Source organism: Chinchilla lanigera, unplaced genomic scaffold, assembly GCF_000276665.1.
Source record: "Chinchilla lanigera isolate Chin_1 unplaced genomic scaffold, ChiLan1.0 scaffold00108, whole genome shotgun sequence".
NCBI classification, from domain to species: domain Eukaryota; kingdom Metazoa; phylum Chordata; class Mammalia; order Rodentia; family Chinchillidae; genus Chinchilla; species Chinchilla lanigera.
Genome location: NW_004955509.1, coordinates 4717296 through 4728877, shown reverse-complemented (window position 1 = coordinate 4728877; position 11582 = coordinate 4717296). Strand labels below are relative to the sequence as shown.

Here is an 11582-nt window from a genome sequence, read left to right as displayed (position 1 = left end):
GGGCTGGGGCTGGAATTGGGGTTGGGGCTGGAATTCAGGCTGGGGTTGGAATTGGGGCTGGGATTGGAATTGGGGCTGGGGTTGGAATTGGGGCTGGGGCTGGGATTGGGGCTGGAGTTGGAATTGGGGCTGGGGCTGGGATTGGGGCTGGGGCTGGAATTCGGGCTGGGGTTGGAATTGGGGCTGGGGTTGGGGCTGGGGCTGGGGTTGGGACTGGGGCTGGGACTGGAGCTCCTGGGAATGTAACTGAGGGTACCAAATAAAGGAACCAGATGGAAGCTGGAGTAGAAGTAAAGACATAAGATCACTAGTATTATATAAAACGCCGCTGTGAGCAGGTGGCTGTGTCCCACCCAACCATTCTGGGCCCACAAGGTCATGGAGCAGGATTCCCCCAGCAGCAGGGTCACCAGTGGAACTGCCCAGCATGGGCTCTGAACCACTCACCGAACCCAGGACTCCCTGTGCTGGGCCCACAACACTGACGTCTTCCAGGCTAGTGGAGCTGGCTGGGATCTGGGTCACGAGGGTTCCTTCAGAGGTACTAGCAAGCGGCTGGGCAGGAGGAGGAAGCGAGCTAACTCCTCTGAGATCCACGGGATACTCCTGAGAAAGGCTGTCTGGCTGGGGAGCAAGAGGTGGGAACATCTGGGAGCTTCTCACCTGTAGCACAGCAGGGTCTTGAACTGATGAACGCTGTCCAGAGCTGGAGGTGAGTGCAACCAGTGGAACTTCCGGGTTCACTTCTGTTCCAGGTACTGAGGACTCCTTTGACACTGAGGTCACAGGCTGCTCTGGCTTTGGTCCTGGAGAGGGTTGACTGACACTGGCTGAGGTGCTGGAGCCTGGTGCCATCTTGCCTGCATCTCCAACTTTGCTCTGGACAGGCTCCTGGCATGTGCTGGCTGCCTCCGCAGCATCAGTCTTTGATCCAGCCACGAGATCACCTGAATGGGCACGTGTGGAGCCCTGTGTGGGATGCTTAAGACTACGGAGTATGGGAAGGTTTGGTGGATCTATCATATCACACCAAAGTGGATCATCATTTAGCATCACCATACTTGGGTCTGTTTCCCACGGCTGAACTTCAGGTTCACTTTCGAACAAACTACCCCATTCTAGCACAAGAGGTGGCCAGCAATGCCGTGGTGCATCACCAGGTAGAGGACCCTCCTTTCCTTTGGCATATTTTTCCACATCAATTTCAGAAGGCACATCCAGGTCACAAAGTCTCTGTTTCCATGAGTCTATGTAATTCTGTGCTGTTATCCTCAGGTTATATCCCTGACCCGCATTACTTTCTCCAATTTTTTTACAAACAGTCAGTACTCTGAAGTCAGGGGGAGGAGCACATTGAGACAATTCCTGCAGCAGACTCAGGTTGGGCGTCAAATGCCTCTTAAAACGCTGCTGCAATGGTGCAGTATTCCTGTGCATGGTAAACAGCAGTCGGTTGGCTGTGCAGGCAATTGCCACAGACGGGTCCAGAAACACTGGTTCTGATATAGGTAAAGTCAGTTGGCTCTCAACCGTGGCCTGGTCTTGCTCGGACCATTCAGGGTTTTCTCCTGCAACGGCCTCTACGTCACATACTAAAATCTGCATCGATGCACGTAAGAGAACATGCCTGCTTCTGTAAGCAGGAGAGCCCAGGCCCTCGCACTGCCTGTAGTCTCGGATTTCTGCGACGATACATCCACTATGGAAAAGGTTAACCTGAGATGTGCCCAGGACATCGAGCAGAACAGGAGGTAACTGCTGTGCATCCAAATACTCCAACAGTTTACCCTGTTCATAGGGCAGTGCAATGGTCTCTGAGAAGGACGCACTCTTATCATCCAGCACGACAGAATAGCCCTGATCTCCTGGGTACAGGCTGAACACTAAGCATGGCAACGACTCTCTGCTAACCAGCTTCTCTAGCAGTTTGACGCTGGTTGTGAGTTCCTCGGTGGCCTCAGGCTCTTTGCCAAATTCTTCAACATAAATGCCATAAAGCTTGTCATGGAGAGATTTTTCATCAACCAATGGGACTCTCCTTGCAGGGGGTCTCTGCTGGGCTTCTGAGATGACCTCCTCTGCACGGTCTAGGGCTTGCTCTACGGCTGGCTTGCGCCGCCCGCGCCACGGCCGCCTTCCGCCCCTCCGCTGCCGCCGCGGCATTGTAAGGCACCCGGGCCCTGTAACGAGAACAATGGCGACGCCCAGGTCACGTGACGCGGAAGTGGCCTCCCTACTCTTAACCCGCGGCCCTACGAAGCTCTACGCCTCCACCTGGGAACCAACAGCCTCACACCTACACCACTGTGCCCACCAACACACCCGCCCTCAACCCCAAGGAAACACTCTATAAAATTCTTTGAGTATCGGAAGATTCCTGTACCTGTCAGCGGGAAAGCCCTCACGAAACGCCGGTCGGTGCGGTCCGAGTAGACCTTCCGTTGTCGCACATGCGCACTGCATGCACCGTGTGACCCCGCCCCCTTTCCGCACACCACGTGTTCAGGCTTCGGGCTCACGTGGTGTCGCGTGCACAGGCCGTTCAGCCTTCACTTCCGGTCCAGTGCTGCACTTCTGCTGGACGCGTGCGTCTCTTTTACGTTGAACTGGCAAACTTGCTTTGGTACACTTTCAAGACTCACTAATTTTGACAGCAATGCAAGTGCCAGCAACGTCATGGAGGCTTGCCACTTGGCTGGGCGGGAAAGTCAAGAATTGTTCCTTTGGGGATCTCTCGTCCCGGTGTTTAGGGCTGCTGGTGGTAGCATCCCCTACTCAGCACACCTGAATGAGACAGACTTGGTATCTCTTACATCAATGGAGACGCCACGTATTTGGTGCAAGCATCAGGATTCTCCAGTGAGCATCTGCGTGAGGGTTTTCATGCCCATGCTCACTTCACATCACCCACTTTTAAAAAACCAGTGCATCTTATTTGTATAGAACAATGGCTTCCATTCTGGCATACTGATGCATGCATGCTGTGATCAGCCCCTCCCCCCACCCCAGGCTCCTTCGATGCGCCTCCCTGATAGTCTCCCCCTACTTTCAATAACATGACCTTCTTACACATCACCACGTACTTTGTGTTTCCCTATGGATTAAATTTCGGGCACTTTATAAACACTCTGTTGGATCACTCTATTTTCTATGAATCACAGGGCAGGGCGGTAAAGGGACACTCACCTACTTGTTGTAAAATGTCGATGTGTTGTCGGGTGTGATGGCGCACGCCTGTAATCCCAGCACTCGGGCGGCTGAGGCAGGAGGATCGTTGTGAGCTCGAGACCAGCCTTGGCTACAAAGTGAGCTCAAGGCCAGCCTGAACTGCATAGTGAGACCTTGTCTCAAAAAAGACAAAAAAAAAAAAAATGTCGATGTGTTGATCTGAGAGAGATGAGGACGATTATTCCAGGTTATGGCACTAAATTTTTTTTTTTTTTTGGCACTAAATTTTCATGATTGACCTGTACACTGTACCACTGGTCCTAATGATGGAGTTGTTGGTGTATCATCGAGCCTTGGACAACTTATGGAATGTTATTTTCTGGTACCTTTAGTGCCTTCGAATCTGCCAGGCACTTTGGATGGGTGTTCCAAAGAATCAAATCCTGTGCACCGTGCCCACAACCCCAGCACTCTGGGAGGCTGAGGCAGGAGGATGGCAGCTTGCATCCCAAGCTGGACTCTAAAGAAAGCCTTGTGAAAATTTAAAGTCAAAATGGGGGGGGATGTAGCTTCGTGTACAATCCCCAGCAGTGTAGTAGGTAAAAACACACACACAAACAAGCAAAACCCCCAGAACCAAAAATCCCCTCCAACGCTTCTATCTAGATATAGTGATGACACAACATTCCTAGTTAAGTGTCAGTATTGAGAAGGACCAAGATAAACTGGTGAAACTCCAGAACTCCAGACCGTTTTAAAATCAAGGTATTTTTTAACCAAAGGTGACTGTGAGTGTTCCATATGGCAGTGGCTACATCACATCAAGTTGGACTGAGAGCTCCTGCGCTATGAGATTCTTCATCAAGACCCTCCTTAAGGGCCAGAACAGAATGGCTTTCTACTCTCATGTCAGTCTGTGTTGGGCAGTGGACACTTCTGGAGCACCTCGAGGGGCTTGGGAAGACTCTAGTTTCTTTTCCTTTAAGCATCCTTCCCTCCTTCTCTTTTTTAATTTCCAAAGGCCTGAGCATGGGCTAAGTATATGAACCGGATAAGTAAGCCACATTTTGCCCTCCAGTCCCTGTGTTGCCTTGAAGTCTGCCAGTTTGGAGGGTCAGAGGGCCACTTAGAGCCTGCTGTGTGATCTGCGAGAATGGCCCATATGCTGTCCCTTAGCTGCCATCCCAGGGTACATGTCCCTTAGCAGAAGGTCCCTGCTGCCCTGTCTCGGGGTGCACTAGATCTTCCTTTGGGACACTGACTGTGTCTGAGCCTGGATTTCGCTAGAAACCCCCACAGAGAAGGGGATCTGAGTGCAAGTGGTTCATCTGGGAGCTCAGCCCGAGAAGGCCCGGTGAGGGCCGCACCAGGGACAGCGAAGGAGACACTAGAAGGCCTGTTCATGAGCAGAGGTCAGCTGTGGAGCCCTGGCCTATGCTGGGAACTGTGGGCAGCAGTAGAGGCCATGGCTCACTTCCTGGAGGCAAGGAAGCTGGGGCATTTATTCCTGCACGTCTCTCTCTCCTGGCTCGGCCGCCCTGACACTTGTGCTGCCATGTACAGTGCCGCCCGTGGGATGGGGCTTGAGGGTACCCTCAGACAGAGTTGCAAGTGCTTGCGGTAAGGCTCAGTCTGTGTACGCAGAATGACAAGCACCAGGGGAGATGGGCAGGGTCCTGGCAGCATTTGCTACGACTAGCACTGAAGATAAGTGGGAGGGGTCAGCCTTTCCTTCTTAAAGATGTAGCTAACGTGCTGTGTGGTGCATCTGTGCATAGGGAGGGGTGAGATGTGGTCCATCCAAGTGAAACGAGCGACCTCATGGAAGCTGCTGTCCAGCTATTTGCCCACGGGGCTCTAGATGGAGGGTGCTGCCTGTCTTTCCTCCCCAGTGGGCACACCCAAGGCAGCGTGTGCTGTAGGTACCGACCGTGTGCGTGTGTATGCGTGTGTTTCTGCACACATTAATTGGTCTGTTACTGCTTTTCACAGTTCACTCATCCCCTTCAGTGGAGCTGTCTAATTGTGCGGTCTTTCCATAGATTAGTTTTAAAATATTACTGAGTTCACATGGTCTTTTTGATCCTTTACACACATTAACGAGTATGCAGACAGATTGTAATAACTCCAGCTGAAGTCCAACTCTACAGCAGCTCTGTAGAGACTAGCACAAGTTGAGAAACTCATGGTACTGCGAAGATTTTCCTAAGGAATAGGAGATTTCATTGTTGCAGAATAATTGATCTAATTTACAATGAGTGCACTACCTTTGTCTTTACCTGTTGATGTCTAGGTCTAGGTCGTTGCCAGTCTCTTCTGTTGCAGTTACTTAGAAGGGCCAGCTTAGAGTTTGGAATGACAGAATGTGAAGACTAGGGAAGCTGAAGATTCACTGGTCTTACTTTGCGTTAATAATCCATTATTTGCTCTGAGGCCTAATATACTTCTCTTGTGACCATGTTCCCAGTGCAATGAAGCAAATCCTAGGGCGTGTTGAAGATGTCTGAGACTGAGTGGTGATCACTTTCTGTACCCTGTTAGGTCATTCGGTCTTTCTACATCTGTGAAGTTTTGTTCATTGGACCTGAGAGATTCTCTGGGCCTGTAACTGTTGCACTGCATATTGCCTTCCTTTTTCCCACCTTTTCTTTTCCCTAAACTCTGCCCCCCTTTACTTTCCCTCAATTGTCCATCCTTTTACCATTTTTAGTGAATAATAAATTAAATTGGATTTTGTTTGGGTTTTATGTTTTATTAAGACTTTTATTATACAGTACTTCCTGAGGTAAGTAGCCACACCCTATGCCAGGGTTCCTCAACCTTTGCATTATTCACATGTGTTTTTAGCCCTGTCCTGTGCATTATAGGACGTTTAATAGCATTCTTGGGCTCTATTCACTAAGTGCCAGTAGCAGCCACCTGAATTTTATGACAACCAAAAATATCTCCTGACCTTGCCAAATGTCAAGGTAGGGGCAAAATTGTCCCTAGCTATCAACCATTACCCTATTGTGTTAGAGAACCAGGTATGAAAAATTAAACAGCAGTCCTCAAGCCACAACATATTTTACACCTCAATTTGTAGGACGGTGTGAATGATACATGTATTTTTCTATTTTGTTTTTTATTGTGATTCCTGTTATGGTTGGCCCTGAATTACCTCGGTAACACTCTAAAACTACCATTGTTCCTAATTACCAGAATCCCTGGGCAGTGGGAAAGATGCAAACAAAATTATCATCAAATCTTTATATGATATATGTTTTTTAAACTGGTACATATATTTTTATTCAACTTCCTGATAAACAGCCCACAACTATTTTCAAATTTTTGACATATGTTGAATTGAAAACCTTTGTTAATTTTAATAATGTTAAAAAAAATTTTTTTTGAGAAAGGCCTTGCTATGTAGTTCAGGCTGGCTATCAAGCATAAATTATGTAGCCTCAGCTGGTCTCAAACTCACAGCAATCCTCCTGCCTCAACTCTTGAATATTGGGATTACAGGTGTGTGGCACCAACCCTGGCCTTTAATTATGTTCTTTGATCTTCATTCAGTATTTGCTCCCTTAGTGTGCACTCCCTACACTTTATTTTCTTACTGTCAGAGCATCCCTGGACTCTGTTGTTTTATTACTTTTCTCTATTTACACTTAGACATTTGACAACTTCTTTTAGGCTCGTGGCCTTAGGACCATCTTTGCATTGATTGTTTCCTTATTTCTTTAGCCTGGACCTCTCCCATGAACCACAGATTCATAATATCAAGCTTCCTATTAAACATCTCCATCTGGCTACTTAAATAGGAACTTTAAATCTAACGTGTTCAAACTGAACTCCTGATCTTGAACCCAGACCTGCTTCTTTTTTTGTTTTTTGTTTTGTTTTGTTTTTCTGGTACCGGGAATCAAACTCACGACGTTGCGCTTGCCAGGCAGGCACTGTGCCTCTGAGCTAAATCCCCAGCCCTCAAACCTGCTTCTTTGACGGTATATTAGTGTTGTGTGAACAGAAAATTGGAATTACCATGAATTATGTGGAATAGTGCATTTAGTTATAGGGACCAGACCCCGCACAATCATGGGAGACACTAGAGAAAGTAAAGGTGTGGAACAAGGATCCCACTGAAGACCTGGAGCTCAGTGTAGTGTCCCATGCGATTTCATATCAGGAGGCTGAAGGGTCTGTGCTGAAAGCCAGAGGACAATGTCCAAGGTGAAGGTGAGGACTGGAGATCCTCTGAAGAAATGGAAGTAAGCCTTCCTTCCTTTCCCCTTTATTCCAGTCACCGCTACAAGCCTAACGGTTGGTGCCATTCACATCCAGGGTGAGTCTTTTGTCTTCAGTAAATCCCTTCAGCCACACCCAGAACTATGCTGATCCAATTTAGTTTTTTATTTCTTACTCAGATTGACACAGTCAGTTAATTGTCACATTGGGGAACCTAAGGGTAATCTGTGGAGAGGCTTTCAGTAGCAGAGGCAGTCAGGAAGAAGAGCAAAGCATGAAGCAAGAGAGAACAAGCCCACCTGGAAACAATGACTGACTAGAACTGGTGAGGACAAGGCTGTGTCTGGTTCTCACTGCCTCTAACCTTGATGATGTGGGTGACCTGCAGAAGGAACTGGTGTCTTTCAACATGAAGCTACACAGACACCTGGGCCAGATTCAGAAAAGTGGATTGCATGGGAGGTGGAGGGACTATGGGCTCAGCTACTGCATAACCTCCAGCTCCCAGCTGTTGGGGGTGAAGCTGCCTATACCTTGGGTATCTAGGACAAGGCAACTGCCTCTCATGAGTTTGGAAGGGCCCCATGAGAAGTGTGCACAGCTCAGGGAGCTGATGCACATAGTGACTTGACCTTTGCTTGAGATAATATAGACAGTTTCCTCTTTTTCCCCCTGTGAAGCCACCAAGGCATGCTGTTCTGCTGTAGATTAGATAGTCTTCCTATCCCAGAGCCTACCCTCCTCTTAAACTCTCCATGAAATTATTCATGTGCTGATTATATAAATAAATGTGCTGCAGGTCCTGGGCAATTTCTCTCTCCCATCTGGAGAAAGGGCTCCACCTGACCTCAGCTTTTGTATATTACCTCCTGTCTTCTTCATCCTCCACTGTCCTCCCTCTGGAGTTGTTTGTTTTTTTTTTTCTTTTTGAGACAGGATCTCACTATGCAGTTCAGGCTTGCCTTGAGCTCACTTTGTAGCGCAGAATGGTCTTGCAATGATCCTCCTGCCTCAGCCTCCAGAGTGCTGCAGAATTTCAAAAGCTGTGCTGGATGTGGCATTTTGGCACCCAAAACAGGGACTGGAGTACGAGGAAACTCATCATTTCAAGTGAAGGACCACCTTGGGTTACATATGCAAACAAAACATGCTCATGAGAGCGACAAGGGAGAGAGGTATATTGATTTCATCAGGATTGATTCCATCAGGTGTAAAACATGGGGCAAACAGGGTCATGAGAGTGTCAGTTGCATATAAAAATACTTGCTGTATTATAGAAAGTAAAAGGTTGAAATGTAAAGATTTCACAATTGACAAAGTTTCTCACTTTTGTACAAAAGATATGTCCTTTATTTCCAGAAGAAGGAGCTATAAATTTACATACTTGGGAGAAGGTAGGAAAGCAGCTTAGAACAAGGCTAGAAAGAAAACAAACCAACACAAATTTACCTAGACCTCTACAGAATTTTAAAGGGTCATTTAACAGGGAAAAAACTGCTACTTTCCACTCCTTTCACCACTTCCCTCAGACCCCCAGGTGGGGGAGAAACAGGGCCAATGGGTGCAAACCAGCAGCAAGGGGCAAAAAACAAAGAGCTCTGCTGAGCCTGGAGCCTGGCCGGACAAGGGAGGTGGAAGGAATCTAAACGCCTGCTTTGTGTTGTGTCAGCTGCAGTGGGTAGTACAGGCTGTGTGCCCTGGCTGGGGCACCCAGTGGCAACTGCACCTCTGTCCCAGAGTCGATGGACAGCCACAGCTTGCCTTTTCCAAGCCTAAATCAGCCTGGAGTGCAACAGCAGCCACCCTTTCCCTGTGAGCACACAAGTTCTCTGCTCTTTCAACACAAATGGCAGCAAACTGTTTGGGCATAGTCATAGTAAACCCAGGAGCAATGGGGTAGGGCATAGCCCTGGCAAAAGACAAATCACAGGTACAAATCACCAGCAAAGGGAGTCTACATAAGTGATAATATAAACCCAAATTACATTAAATCTTACAGAGAATGCTATTAGAAAAAAACAAGGTCTAAGTATGTGACAGAGCATGTGGAAATGACTAAGCTGGAAGTTACATGAAAGAAAGGAACACAAAAGTTGCCAGTATTCTTAAGACAAAATGAATACAAAAATATATATATTAATTATAGGTAAAAGGTTTTTATTCCTTCCAAATTCTTTTTATAAGAGATCTCTGCTAATTGACCTTAAAAAAATTCTGACCAGTCTATTTATAATAACAAATTTCTAAAATTGTATAAGAGTTATTATAACTCAATTTGGCCAAAAACATATTTGAGTGCACTCTGACTTTATAAGCAAATGTTTTGTGTGTATTTGTTTGTATTTGTCTGAGTCCAATCTGTGAACAGCTGTTTTACTTGAGCTCAACAAACTTTTCTTCCCTTTGCATTTTTGGATTTTTGAAGCATTTGTCCATAATTTAATTTGGCTTATAGATAGATGTCATCAAAATTAAAGGTATGCTTCCACTGAAGTTGCCAGCTGGTCGAAATGATGTTAAAATTGGTTGTATAAATGTAATACATATTGTTGTTTATGTATTATGGCTTGAGAGTCACTCATTGTTCAAAAATAATTTGTTAAGTGTCATGATCTGGTTCTCATAAGTCCTAAAAATTGTTTAGATAATCAAACAAAAATCCTTTAAGGCGGGGAGAAACTGTTGGACAGGACTCCAATTGATGAATAAGGAAGCAGCTGCTTGGAAATAATTATTCAGTCCTTGTTCATTAATGGGAAGCCCCAATGTTCTCCATAGCCTTATGAGAGACACCCCAATAAATGTTGCTCAAAATATATTACTGTGATATGTTTACATTAGTCATCATCATAGGATTAAGTTTTGTAAAAATAAGACAATAAGGTTTTCTGATTTAAATGTGCTCTGGCATAAAGGTAAATTAAAAAAACAAATTTTTCATATGGCTATGACAATTGATTGTTGCTAATCTCATGGTGTATTAAATGTATTCATGCCTTCCAGATGTACAGGTCTTCTAAAATGTAAAACTGGGATTATTTATGGTGATGAGCCTTTTCTTTCAGATTCAGACATCTGCCTTTCTCTTGTGCTCCAGATATTTGTGATAGGAGGTTCATGTCAAGTCAATATGAGGTCACGAGTCAAATAATATTTTAAACAAAATTTATGTGATATGTATGCTATATATGTGCCACTGCACTTAGAGATGTTTAGACATTAAACAGTCCAAAAAATGCCACACACTTCAATGACATCCCATTAAAGGACAAATTAGGTGAAGAACTTCTTTGGAGATAATTGACTAAAAAGGCTATTTTATGCCAGTATGAATATTTAAGTGTGTTACAAAAACATCATCATGATTCTCATGCTAAGATATTGTATACAATTTTTTATCTCAATTTTTCTCTATAAAACTATATAACTGTTTTTGTTACCATTCTATAAGGATTCAACTACCAAAACATCCGTGGTTGATTGAAAAAATAACAGTTCTCTGGCTATACTTTATATTTCAAGGTGCTCGATATTCAGATAAAATTATAATATTAATCTCATTTTTCCTATTGCAATGCTAATTTCATTAATCTTTTCTTGTGGATGTTCAACAACTACGTTTTGGAGACCAAAAACTAGAAGGATAGATAGGCTAAGAGGACAGCCAATATTTTGGCCCTGGTGCTCTGAGATCAACAAGAACCTGGTACAAGAGGGAACCTTTTCGGTGACATCCTACAACTCTGGTGAGTTACATGACCTCCTCACCAAGGAGACTGTTGAGACCCAGGGGATGAAACTTCAACCAACAGTGTACCAAAAAAGTGTCACTAGAAAAAATCTCCCAAGCTTTCACAGAAAGCAACTTGGTCAAGCATTGGCCATGACTCATCCAGACGGTTGACACTAACAAAAAAAACTGAGAGGCACTATATATGGTTCCAAGGCAAATCCTGAGGAGACTTAACTGAACTTGATAGATAGCAAGACATTAATTTTTATCAGTACAGGTCTGAATTTAATTTGGTCTTAAATATCCAGCAGAAAAATATAACCAGGAGATATATTTTTTTTTAATGGTTATCATTTTACATATTATTGTCTACAAAATAGTTTCTCAGGAAAACAAATAGACAAATAATAGTGAGTTACAGACAAAAGAGGTAGGAGATTATCAAGAGTTG

The 11582-nt window shown here is 45.2% G+C and overlaps 1 pseudogene; it reads right to left on the bottom strand.

Annotated features, from left to right (window-relative positions):
- Positions 1-2455, bottom strand: part of LOC102023506 — a 3171-nt pseudogene extending 716 nt beyond the window's left edge.
- Positions 2456-11582: the final 9127 nt, after the last annotated feature.